Source organism: Tauraco erythrolophus, chromosome 16 (genome assembly GCF_009769465.1).
Source record: "Tauraco erythrolophus isolate bTauEry1 chromosome 16, bTauEry1.pri, whole genome shotgun sequence".
NCBI lineage: Eukaryota > Metazoa > Chordata > Aves > Musophagiformes > Musophagidae > Tauraco > Tauraco erythrolophus.
The window spans coordinates 19,760,793-19,773,688 of NC_141480.1; positions in this window are offsets into that span (position 1 = coordinate 19,760,793).

The window sequence follows — 12,896 nt, forward strand, 5'->3', positions numbered from 1 at the left end:
AAGCTCACCATCGGCTGGGCTACAGACCCCAACGCCTGTGCTGCCATCTCAGACGGTCCTGTTGGGCCCCCTATCTACATCATGCCAAACCCACCTTCCTCCTTCCAAACCCATCTGCTTCCTCAGCTCTTCCCACTCCCACATCTCCTGGCCTCCCCCAGACCTTCTCCCCCTCATCCACCTCTCCCCTCCCCACCATATCCTTGCCGCTGTCTTCCTTTGAGCCTCACCTCTTCTCCAGCCTCCCAGCCCCACCGGACTCGAACGTGGCCAGCCTGTCCCAGCCAAACTCCTCACCCCATCTCACCCGCACCAGGGGAGATGCAGCATTGAGGATGAAGAGCTTCGGGCGCAGGGTGCCCAGGGAGGGGGCAGACATGCGTGCCACGAGCACCTACCGTTCTCAGGGTGCTCCATCTCCCCGATGCTGCCGTCGGGCGTGGTGCGTTCGTAGTGATCCTCAGGAAGGGCTAGTGGCCCGATGCGGGGCCCCGACGACGATTTGCTGCTTGGGGTCTCTGACTCCTCCAGCCCGCTGTCGTAGTAGCTGTGCTGGGAGGGATCCTGCAGGTCCTGAGCCTGGCTGGCTGCAGAGAACGTCACTCGGCGATGAGGTAACTGGGAGAGAAGAGAAAAGCTGTTGCATCACCCACCCAGCAGACAAAGGCAAAGGGCTAGGGGGGGTTGGTCATCAAACCTGACCCCTAAACAGAGGCAGAGTGCTCCCGCCCGGCATTCCTGACATCAGCGGGGTCCATCACCCCCTTCAGCCCAGCCAAGAGCACCCCACCAGACACCACCCCATGCCGGGAGCACACCTTGCACAGCCCCTGCGCTCCACTGACCCAGCAGCTCCAGCCACGGCTTGTGCCCCAGCCTCCTCTTCCACCCAGAGACCACCCTGGGCAGATGCCCTCTCCCATGACAGGCAGGCTCCAGAAAGGTCTCCCATTATCATTGCCCGCCACCCTCCATCTGAGGTCTCCTCTTTGCACTCAGGCTCTGCATGCACCCTTGGTGCTCTCAGAGACCCACCCGGCTGAGCCCACCTCTCCCAAGAGCCTCTCTAATGGGATCACGGCCCAGCACAGAGCTACCATGACATCATCCCTCACCTCCCAGCCTCTGGCCTGACACCATCTCTCATCCTAAGAGGCTCTCCATCAAAGGTCACCACCACTTCTTTTGTCTGCTTGTTAAACATTTCAAAGACCCTACTTCACACTTTCTCTCCCCAGCTTTGCCTCCTGCTTGGGAGGATCTCCCTGCAAACAGCCATTAAGCCACATCATTATCCTCCTCCAAATCCTTCCACACAATCCTTCTTTGTCGTGATTACTGAGGAGTGGAAAGGGTTGCACAAGTTCATAGGGTGAGAGCAGGATGATGAACGCAGAGAACGAAACACAAACACCGAGAGAAAAAGACACAAAATCACCCATAAATGTAGGAAGGAGCCCAAGAAAGGAACTATTTGATGGAGATCTGAAGGCCATCAGGAGAGACAGGAACCAACGCACCATTTTGACTGAATACCTTTTTTTGCCGATGCCTTTACCACAACTGAGTGGCGATCAGGCGTCCCACACAGCTAGCACCGACAAGGAAGGGGAAGGGATTGAGGCTGACGGAGGGAAGGAACACACAGGGAGCATTTAGATGAGCTCGCTGCTTTTAGGTTGGTTGGACCTGATTAAATTCACCCCAGGTGCTTAGAGACCTGATTTAAGTAACTTCAGAGCTGTTAGGGCTTTTTTTTCTTTCTTTCTTTTTTTTTTTTTCTTCTTTTTTTGCTCCTGTCTTTTTTTTTTTTTTTCTTTTAATAATTTTTAAAAGAATGTGTAGAGAACTAGGGAGCTTCCAGAAGACTGGAAGTGAGCTAAAATAGCGCCTGTCTTTAAAGATGAGAAAAAAGAAGAGCTGGAGAATTATAAAACAGTTAGCTTAATTTCAGTTCCTGGAAAAATACCGAAGCAGATAAAAGAACTCTTTGTAAGTACCTACAAGATAACAAGGAAATGAGTAACAGCCACTGTAGGTTTGTCACAAACAAACATGTCAAGCCATTGAACTTCTTCCTTTGAAAAGACATCAGGCCTTGTGGATGGAGGAGGTGCAGTAAATGTTCTATCTTGACTTTAGGAAGGGTTTTGACGCTATTTTAGACGATATTCTCATAAGTAATGCAGGAAAATAATGTAGGTGCAGCACAGTGCTTCCCTGCTCGGGTAATACAGTGCGATTCACTGCAGGTTGGATGCAAAGCATTTAGAAAGTTGTATTTGGAAAGTAATTACTGGAGACAGGCCTTTCAGTCGGGACGATGTGTCAAATGAAATTCTTCGTGTCGTGTCCCGAGTCCATTGCTAAGCCTGTATTTTCATTAACTGCTCGGATGACAGATGTGGAATATATCTGTCACATTTGCATGCTTGGGGAGAATAATCACCACGCGAGCAGCAGGCTGGCTGAAGGATGGGGGGTTACGGCAGACCGTGGGTTGACTATCCGTCTACGGTGTCAATCTCTCACCAAAAATTGTGTCTATATCGGGATGTGTAAACAGGCGCTTTGTCTTGAAGTCACACAGGGATCTGCCTGCTCTGCTGGGCTCGAGTTGGACTTCAGAGGGAGAGATGAGTCCAGTCTGGACACTACTTCCAAGAACCAGTTAAGCAGAGAGGAACAGAAACAAGCAGCTGTCAGAAATCATGACAAAAGCATAAAAAGACTGAGGAAACTGGTTTGGGGAGGAGAAGGCTAAGGGTGGCAAAGGCAGCACTCTTCAAGCTCATAAAAGCCTTCTGCAAAGAGAAAGCTGCTGCTTTCGCCCGTGGACAGACAAGAAGGAATGGTCTTCACCTACCACTATGGAAAAAAATACAACGGTAGGTTTAGCCAAGTAAAATAGATTGCCAAAGCAGAAGGTGCAACCTTTGTCATGAAGGGATAGGCCAGCACCTCTCGGGAGGTGTCTTTGTGCACAGCTCTGGAGAAGCTGAGGTGGAGGCAGTTCTGCCCGCAGCAGAACTGTGTGCAGATGACCCTCCAGAAGCCATCTCCCAGCCCACTTTGTAGGCTGTGCCGCTGTGCAAAGCCTGCGAAAGCCTTCACGGCACAGACGTCACTGTCCACCACAACAGGCAATGCCATCCTACAGCTTCATTTGACACCCGGGCTGCCCATCTGAAACAGTTTTCCTTCGCCACCATGGCTCAACCTGTCTGCTTTCACTCTGTGCTTGTAAAACCCCAGACAAACGACTCAGGCTCCTTGGGATGCCTGCAGAAATACAACCAAACAGCCTCAAAAATGCAGCCTGTGACAGCTTCTATCCCTCCCCTGAGGGGTCTCCTTCCAAATAGCATCACTTTTACCTAAAAAACACCTCCTTTAAATGTCAGGTCCTGCCTGGCAGCCCTCAAAAGGGCTCTTTGCCTCACCGCAGGGCTATGGCAACCCACGCTCAACCCCGCTCCCCTCCCACCGACCCAGCACGGCACTGACGGGGGTCAGTGCCCCCCTCGTGCTCTCTGCAGTCCCCGCCACGCTGTGACCTAAAATAATAGTAGCTTGTGTCTGGCTGAAGCTCTCCACCTGGAGAGCCTTGTTCTGGAGTCACGGAAAGACACTGCATCCATTTGTCTGGCACTGGCTTACAGAAACTGGGTTTTGTAAAGAGCCTTCCAGGGCGCCGTGTTTCCTGCACAAGAAGTTGCTTGCACCGTGCCATCGAGGCACCCCTCGGTCTTCTTTTTGAGAAGTTAAACAAACTGGGTTCCTTAAGTCTCAACCCGCAAGCCAGAAAATCAGGCTTGTGGCCCTCATCTTTACTTGCCCCAGTTTTTCCCCACCTCTCGTCAGGGGCAAACCATGCAGGACCGCTGGTGCCATCTCACCGGCCTTGCTTCTCCTCCTCCCTCTCAGGTTTGTCCATCTGAGGTCTGTATTAGCCCTTTGGCGGGAGCACTGCGAGCGCTCACGCTGAGCTACTCACCCTTGAATCCATTTTAAAGTCACTGCTTTCCGGGATATAAACCAGCATTCCCCGTTTCCCAACGTACAGCTTTGCATTTGGCTGTGTTAAAACGCGCTTTGTTTAAACGGGCCCAGTTTACCAGTCTGGATCGCTCTGCATGACTGCTCTATCCTCATCACGATCTCCCACTCCACCAATCTCCGTGTCAGCTGCAAATTTTATCAGCGATGATTTTATATTTACTTCCAGATCGTTGATTACAACGTTGAATGGCAGCAGGCACGGTACCGCCGCCGAAGAGCTCCTCCAGGAGAACAACCTCGTTCCACGAGGACTCCCAACCCAGCGACGGCTTTTCTTCGCTAAGCTGTTGATAAACCAGATCTTGATCTAGCTAACAATGCTTTACTTCTAATGAGCAGTGTTAATTCAAAATAATAATAATAACAACAACAGGACGCGTTATCAACTCGGCGTCTTCATCAGACTCCACGGTGATCAGCCGCACGCTGGCATCTCACACCAACGCAAAACCAGCTCTGCTGCTTTGGACCCGCGGGTACGCCCCGAGCAGATCCTGTTCCTCGCAGCCACCGGGAGCAGATGCCCGAGGAAAGGTTTAAGAGCTGGACCTGTCATGTAATGACACTGCCCAGTATCCCTCCCCATCAAACCGCGCTGACTGACGTCAGTGCTATTTCCATCACTGAGTTTCCTGCTTTAGCTATTAATCCAGTTGTTCCCTGGGGCTGGCGAGGACAGCGCGTGGTGCACGCAGGATCCCATCGCTATTCCAGCTGGCTCACGGCATCACGGCCCTCCCACTCCTCCTGGCCCATCCTGGGGTCCCCAGCCCCATGAACACCCCGGATCAGAGAGTTCCTACTCCATAACTTTGAAGACTCTTTGGCACAAATAATTTTATTCGATTATTTCCAATACCACCATTTCAAGGAGATGGCATTTCAAATGTCTGTGCTGGTTACGGATTCTACGTTGTTATGTCTCAGTCCAAGTTATTAGAACTATTTATTGAATACTTTTTGCATTTTTCTACCTAATTAACAATTTTGCAATCTCCATTTGGAAATTACAATTACTGGATTCCACCTCTTCCTAGCACATTTTTTAAAATATTCCTTACTGTGTTTAGCTTGTCAAAATCGATTTCCCCCCAATGTTTTTGACTTTCCTTGTCAATTTTCTGCACTCCATAACTACTTATTTCTACTAATTGCTATACGCTCCCTCACTTTTCCCTTTATTTCCCCCCCGCTCCTGGTATTTATTGTTTTTCTATTTCTGACTGCTGTCTCCACTTCACCACTGCACTAGAGTGGGATTTGGAGCAAAGCTGCCTGGTTTTTTAGCTGAGGAATTGTAGCTCCGAAAAAAAAAAAAAAAAACAAAAAACTTTTCAAGGACTCCCCAGTGCTCGCTCTTATATTCCTGATGGGGAGACCCGCCGGTGCCAGTCTGTGCATCCGAGGAGCAAACCGAGCCCCATCCCGCGTTTTCTGCAGGGAGCACCGGCACCGGCGGCTGCCTCCAGCAACGGCGGATGCTCTGATGAAGACATTCATCTCCTGGAAAATCCTGCGGGTTTCTGTTGTGCTGCAGCTCAGGTTTGTTTTGTTTTTTTTTTTCCTGAGCAAGGAACCGTTTGCAGCTCATGCGTTTAATGATCCCCATCCTCTGTGAAGTGCTCTCACGCCTTTTCAAGTCCACGCCTGCTTTTGGCCTCCGTGGCATCCCGCAGCAAGGAACTCTGCCCGTGCACTACGCAGAAAAGCTCTTCCGTTTGATTTTACATCTGCTGCCCGGTAATTTTACCTTGAACTTCTCCTACCTGCAGGGTTATGAAGAAACATGAGTAATTGCTCCTTGCTCTACCCCTTTCCAATTTCACCAATCCGCTGCGTCCTCCGTGAGCTGCGGCGCGCGAGTAGGTGCAGCCTGTCCTCCTGCAGACACCGGACAGGTCAGGCCAGCTCTGCTGCCCTTCTCCGTGCCTGTTCCAGCTTCTGCCTCCGCCTTTCCACGAAGAGGAAGCCAGGGTCACACTCAACGGTTCTAATTTTTGGGACTCGTGACAGTAGCAGCAATTTGTTTTGATGAGAAATTTTCTCGGGCTCTCCCCGACCAGCCTGTGAGCCTGGTCCCGGCCGCACATCCCAAAACACCCCGACATCAGTCCCTGACAAGGGGTTCCTCTGTCCTGATGCCCTCTACCATGAGGGTCTCCAGCCATGGATGCTGGAGGGGGACTAAGGGGAACCCCTCGCTCCTCAGCCCCACTCTTCTCCCTCCTGCCTCTTCCCTTCATCCTAAATATCCCCAGCTCTCACTGGGATCCACGCCAAGCTGATTCTCCTTACTAAACCCGAGGAAAACAAACTTAGGAAAATGAGGCCAGTGCCACGAGGGGACAGGGCTGTGGGGTGTCGCACCGGCTCCCCCAGACGCACAGCATTTCCCCCTGCACAGACAGCGTAGACTAAGCAGCAGGAGATGTAGTCCCATCCGACGGACCAGAAATCGCACTCTTCACAAAGGAAACCTTAAAATCCGCCCCAGGCACCCTTTTCCTGCCAACAGGAATGGTGTCATGCAACAGCCTCCATGATGGTGAGCCACTCTGCTCCAACCCCCCCCCGCCCTGAGTGCTGATTATCGCTGCAGTGGTGGAAATATCAAAATTGTTAACTACCTCGCTGCTGATCCGAAAGCAGGATCCGCGGCTAATGGGCTCATCTGGCAGCTTCTGATGGCTCCTGTGCCTCCTCCCCACATACCAGAAGCCTCAACGGCCTCTCAGCCAGCTGCCAAAGGAGCTCGCTTCCCCAACAGCCGCCACAATGCAGCAACTCACAGGGCTGAAAGTGAAAGGCAATGTCAGACCCAATGCCCAGAATATAAAAATAAGTGACAAGGGAGCCATTGTAGCACGACTTAGCCAACTTCAGATTAATTCATGAACCCCTCTCTTTTACAAACCAACCTGGAGCTATGCAACATCCCTGGTTACTGAAGAAGAAAAAAAAAAAGATAAGCCCAGGGACCATACCCCGAACTCTACAGATCCAGCTTTTCATGTATGGAAGCTTTCTGCATGTGGGAATTATTTTATTTGTTAGTGTCGTGTCCGGAGAGGAGCACAGCTCCAGCGTGGTGCGACACAGGCTTCGGGGAATATTACACCCATGGCAACCAGGGCAAGCCTCGAGGAAAGCTGGACTTGAATTGCCAAGAACCATCCAGGGCAACGCTCTCGCTCTAGGAAATGGGACACAAGCTCAGCTCATGGCCATAAACAGTCGACCATTTTACAGTTCGTCTGAGCAACAGCGTGTGCTTCTGCTGGTGTTTTGGGAGGAGGACAGAGTCAGAGCACATAGCTCTTCCCATCCCTTCCCGTGCTACCCCAGCAGCACGCTGTCTGGCCGCTGCACTGACTTTTGGAGAAGAAACTCCCCAAGAGCATCCCCCACTCCTGCACCCACCCTGACGCCCGGGGCTGCCATACCTGCACGTGATGCGAAGAGTTCACCACGCTGAGCGGCACCAGGCAGAGCAGCATGATGAGGGGGAACGTTTGCATGCCAGCAGCAAAGGCGAACGCTGCCCTGGCTTGGTGTCAGCCTCCTGGCACCTTTGGTAACCCCCTGCTTCTCAACAACTGCGATTCTCCCTCCTGTGCCCCCCTGGTCCCCTCCATAGTCTGGGGGACTGTCTGCCCCAGAGGTTCCTCCCACAGCATCTCCAGGTCCAGATTTTCAGAGGCACAAGGGCTGACTATCACTTTGTAAGGTGAACCGAACCACACCAGAGCTGCAGTTCCCAGCAGTACTGGATTGCTCCCTTTTAGCACAACACGAAGGAATTGAGGAAAGAGCTGGTGTAGAGTAAGGGAAGAGGTCCTGAGGGCTCTGCCTGCTTTGGATAAGAGAGGGATGGAGCAACCAGGCAGGACAACTGCCTGCCTGGAGCTCCAGCCAGCACAAACAAGGGGGTGAGATAGATGGGCCCAGCTCTGAGCAAAAGTGTGGTCTATGCACACCTGTAAGACCCCTTCTGCATTCAAAACAAAACGTTCAAAAAAATTTTGTCATTGAAGGTGGTGTCTCCAAACGAGCACCACTAATTCTAGACAGGACTGCTATCGGACTTAAAGGCCCAATTTTCTGACCTATCAGTCTGATGATTTGCTGGGGTCACCTCCATCACAGCTACTGTGGTTGCACAAGGCACGTTAGGAAAGGGGCTGACAGCTGATGTCCATGAGGTCTTGCTTGATGGTTATGCTCTGCCCACAAATCCTTGCGTCCATCCCCATCCCAGCGTCTGAAGGGAAGGTTGTTCCCAACAACCCTTTAGCTCTTTCACTGTTGACAAATGAAGCTACAGAAGGAATCCACAACTGGAGGAAAAACGTACAGGAATCCATGTGAATCACACCTCCCCAAAACCAGGTATGATCTGAAAAGCAGCTCTTCTAAGAGGCTGTTGACATGGCTTCCATTGCTGACAATTAGCAAGTGCTGACCTTGCAGTCAGAAGAGAGGTGCTACAAGCCCTGCTGAAATAATGATAGCAGAACAGCCGTCCTAAAATGGACATCAGATCCCGAGGCACTATTTAATGAATAAATCTGGGTAGAATGTGGGCTGACTCCACATAGGTGCCCTGAAGCCTCCTGAAATTTGCATGATGCTCAAAGAAGCCGCCAAAGCCCGGTGCCAACCTGCCTGGTCAGATCGAATTTATCTAACTCATAGCAAGATCTAAAGCAATTAGAAACCCATTTAGACAGCTTCAGGACAGAGATTGCCTAACCTCTCAGCCTATCAGAGCTCTGAGCCCATCAAAGATGTGCAATTTGGCTTTTCTTTGGTTGAAATGAAGACTGGAAAGGAAAATATGGAAATAAATCATCTGAAGGGTGAATCACGGAATCTAAAGGGGTCATAATCTTTATGGAATAATGTCTAAATTGCACTGACCGTGGTGTCCCAAAATGCCTATCACCTTCAAGCTGATAATAGAGCCATTTTGTAGATAGTTGGTATAGAGCGGAAATTGCTTGGGACACAGAAGGAGGTCTCATAATCACGTTAAAACCATCTGAAGATCCCAGGGAGAGAAAGGTTCCGGGACTGGGAGTAACACTTTAATAAAGCCCTCGAGGAATCTAACAGCTGTAGAGTGGGAAAATAATGCTGGGAAAATAATGAGCTAATCTGGCTCCCAGTTGTGCCCAGTGGAGCTGACAGATAGTATTGAAAGCCCTGGGGAGAGCAGGAGGTCCCAAACCAGAGACTCAGGATTCTAAAAAAAAAAAAGAGAGATAACCAGGAATGCTTCAACGGAAGACTTTGTATGGAAAAAATGTCAGTTTGTTGAAATCAGATCATTTTCAAGCGAGTTTCTTGTTTCAAAGTTGGGGCAGGGGGGATATCTTTGCTGACATGCAAAAATGAAAACTGATGCTCTTGCGAAGCTGACTTTCACTTCAGAATTCAAGCCAAGTATTAATTATGCAGCTAAATTCAAGAAGGTCAGTCGGAATCGTGCCTTTAGAAATTATTAGGAAAAAAAATATATATTTTTATACATCTATATCCATTGATCGACTTGAGCCAAAAAGAGAAAAAAAAAATTGTCAATTGCTGCTGATTTATTTTCAAATTGAAAGTTTTCCTCTGATGGCAACCCTGTTTTCTAACCATCTCTATTTCCACAGGCAAAGGGCAGAAGCTTTTCCTGCTTGGTCACAGAATTGCATCTACTCCATAAGAATCATAGAATCATAGAATCGTTGGGGTTGGAAGGAACCTTAAAGATCATCTAGTTCCAACCCCCCTGCCATGGGCAGGGAAACCCTCCACTACACCAGGTTGCTCAAAGCCTCATCCAACCTGGCCTTGAACACTTCCAGGGATGGGGCAGCCACAACTTCTCTGGGCAACCTGTGCCAGTGCCTCACCACCCTCAGTGTAAAAAATTTCTTTCTTTAATCTAAATCTGCCCTCTTTCAGTTTGAAGCCATTGCCCCTAAGTCTGTGCATCCACACGCTCTAGACGTCGGCAGAGCCCTCACTTCAGTGGTCTGCAACCAACCTGCCCCTAACGATGGGTGACGACACTGGGTAAGACAAGCCTTCATTTGGAGAGACCAAACAGGTAAGACAAGTAATGTTTGTTAAGGCCACTTATCTCGCCTGCACTGGTCTGGCATTAGCACTCTTACTGGCACAGGACCCCTGGTATGGATGAGCTGAGGACAGCTTTCTTCTACCCCTGTCCTCAAATCCTGGGTGAGCTGTCAAAGTCCTTGGGCCAGACTTTGCAGATCATGGCTCAAGAAAAATTTCTTTTAGAGGTTTCTGAGCTCTCTTCTCTGGGCAAGAGGCGTCCTGATAGTCCTTAATAAACTGTGATCTACTTGAAATCCTCGGAAAAAAAACAGCCCAAGCTCCTCCAGGCACTCCCAGGGCCTTGAATCAGAACACCCCGAAAGGTCTTGTCCAGCCTGAATAATAATGAAGGGCTCTTCAAACATCTGAAATACTGATTTTGCTTTCTTCTGGGCTTGAGTGCTTTTGATGAAGAAGCAGGAAGATTAACAGATTAGTGTAAGAGGAACATCAGACATCACATTAGCAAGACATTTGGAGCACGATCTCAGTCCTGAGCCCAGACAAGAAGTTCCCCCTCCCTGGCAGCAGCTTTGCAGCTGCTGGAGAGCATCGGGGGAGTTTGGAGCATGTGAAAACCAGGCGAAGTGGGAGCTAAATAGCTCCAGGCTTTCAGGTTGCTGGGGCCTTTAGAGACGTCTCAGAGGAGCTAAATCAGGGCACTCTGCTCCTGCTGCGGAGCAGGATCAGTTCCAAGGGAGAGGTGGTGATTCGCTGCCCTCCCAAAATGATGGCTCGAAAGACAGCTTTGATGAAACGTGCCAAGATCGTGGCCGTGCCATGTTTAGATAGTAGATCAGGTATTTTGCAAGTGAAGAGGTGCTCGTAAATGATGTTTACCTTCCCGGGGCAGGGGCATCTTTGGGGAGGATCCACAAGGCATGACTGTGAACTCCGGAATGGATGCAACCGATGAGATAATGTACCAAAGGAGCTTTCTCCTGCCCTCCTCGCAGGTCACTGCCACAAACCTACTCTCCCACCCACTCTCTCCTGAGAGCATCTGAAGGGCTGAGGCAGTAAACAGTTTACATCACGGGAAGACATTGATACAAAACAATTAGGAGATGTTTTTAAGGGATCTTGGGGAGTTGTTTTCTTTCTGTTTCTTTGTCTGATCTCCTCTTCCTCTTGTGCTCTCAACCACAGGGTTGAGTCGAGAACCCCACCAGGAAAAGAAACCTATACTACTGGTGGGATATGGAAAGAAGGTCCTCAAGGGTGCAGGCTGAGACCTCCAGAAAAGTCCAGAAAGTCAGAGAGAAGATAAAGTCAATGGGGGATCTGCCTGGGGGAAGGCTGAGTGGGTCTGAGTCACAGGTGACCCTGGGTCCCAGAGGTAAAACCAAGACCGAGCTTCATCCAGGTTGGACTGATGAACGCTGCAGCTAGCATCAGAGGTGACAAGAACAGGGGGACAAAGGTGCCAGAGGTGGCCTGTGCCCCTGCAGCCAGGCTCCTCCTCACCCATGTTCTATCCTTCTCTGCCTCAGCCAAGCAGATTGTCCGCTTCCTGGGGCAACGAAGGAGCACGGGACTGTGGGAAGAGTCCCTTTTGTGGTCATCTCCCATCAACCACCTTGGCTTCTCTCAAGGGTAGAGCTTGGGTTGTGTAACTTCAGCTTGGACGGACCGGCTTGCAGGGCAGTACGCAGGAGCACAGCGCTCCCATGGCGACGGGCTGTGCCTGGGGTTCCATGGGCAGGTGCTCTCACACGACAGGTATGCGTGGGGATGGAGGGTGGAGGGGGAAGAAGGCGTTTTGGGCTTGGCACAGGGCTCAGCTCAAGGGTCAGCATTCAAAATAACGTGCCAGCAAGAGAGAGATTTGGCAGGGCACTGCAAGGGCTGAATGTCCAAGACCCCACAGACCATGGCAGGGGGTCTTTGCGACCCACCCCAGCACAGCCCCACGAGCCGGCCTGCTGTGCACGGCTTGTGCACACAATTCACACCAGGGGTCTCAGATGGGCATCAGCTCCAGGGACACAAACGCACAGCATCTACCCCTTCACTGCTGCCCCACACCCTCCTGGGGCTGCCCCCCCCCACCCAGAGCCATCACAGTTCCCAGGGACAGAGCTGCTCCGTGCCCCTTTGCCCCACACATCCTTTAGCCCTCCTTCTCCCCCGCAACGCCCCACCCCATCCTGCCCTACATCACGCACCCTCTCATTACCCCAGCCTCCTCTCCATCCTGTCCCAGAACATCCCAGCTCTGTCCTCACCCGGCAGCACCCCACCCTCCACCCCATTCAACTGCATCCCACCCTCCGCCCATCACCCCATCCACAGCCTCCTGGCTGCCCTCCCTGGGTGGAGGGACCACAAAGTGCCTGGGGACACACCCCATCGCCCGCATCAGGTTTTTCCCCAGGATTTGGGTGACTGATTAAGCAGGCTGCAGGGCTGGGCCCCGCTCCAGGGCTGGTCTCTGCACGCAGGGAACACCACTGCAGCTGAGAGCCCGGCCGAGCGGGCAGAGCAGTGCTGGGAATATCAATCAGCGCAGCTTGGACCGGGCGGCTGCCCACACAGCCAGCGCTTTCATCGCACGGAGGATCCACGGCTCGGCTGTCGGAGCCAGCCAGGGACTCAGCCCTGCGCTGCAGAGGGCTCAGCACCCCTCTGTACCGGGGCCAGGAGACAGTCTGCTTGGGAGAGACCGATGGGGAGGGGAAAGCGACAGGGAAGGGGAGAGATCAGGAGAGAGGGATGGT